This window comes from Penaeus monodon, chromosome 15 (assembly GCF_015228065.2).
Source record: "Penaeus monodon isolate SGIC_2016 chromosome 15, NSTDA_Pmon_1, whole genome shotgun sequence".
Lineage (NCBI taxonomy): Eukaryota > Metazoa > Arthropoda > Malacostraca > Decapoda > Penaeidae > Penaeus > Penaeus monodon.
In genome coordinates, this window is record NC_051400.1 from 741,707 (window position 1) to 742,247 (window position 541).

Genomic DNA, 541 nt, shown 5'->3' on the forward strand with positions numbered 1-541 from the left:
TCTTGGGGAGACATTAGGGAGAGATATAAGACATTATGCAAACCACAAGGAGTTAATATAATGCCCTTGGCCTTCTGTTAGACGCAGAAAAAGGTCCAGTATGCAAGCTGTAGATCTGTCAAAGCAAGGTGGCTTGCAATCTTACAATGTTAACAGCCCTAAACTGTCGGCAAATTTTTGACGAAAGGCCTTTGAACTTGGTACCCTTCCCCATGTATGCAAATTTTTCCTTAAGAATGGTGTTCATTTCCTTAGACTTTTCTTACTTCTTAGAATATTTGTTTTACCAAGCACCCCTCTCCTCATCTCAACCATATTTTCCCGATCAAGCTTGGTCCACTCGATTCTTTAACCAACAACTTGTATAAATCTTGAGATTATCATCATCATAAACAGAGTAAATTAAACAAATTATAACAGGTATGGATATAATTCAGTTATGCAAACCATAGAATATCTAGAAATCCTAATCTCAGCAGTAAATATAATACAGCAGTGTCACCATGCAGAAAATGGTATTGCTGTATTAATACCCATTAAC

The 541-nt window shown here is 36.6% G+C and overlaps 1 protein-coding gene across 1 annotated transcript in view; it reads right to left on the reverse strand.

The window, feature by feature from the left end:
• Positions 1-541, reverse strand: part of LOC119582099 — a 6,037-nt gene that overhangs the window by 4,559 nt on the left and 937 nt on the right. The gene's annotated exons all lie outside the window — the stretch shown is intronic.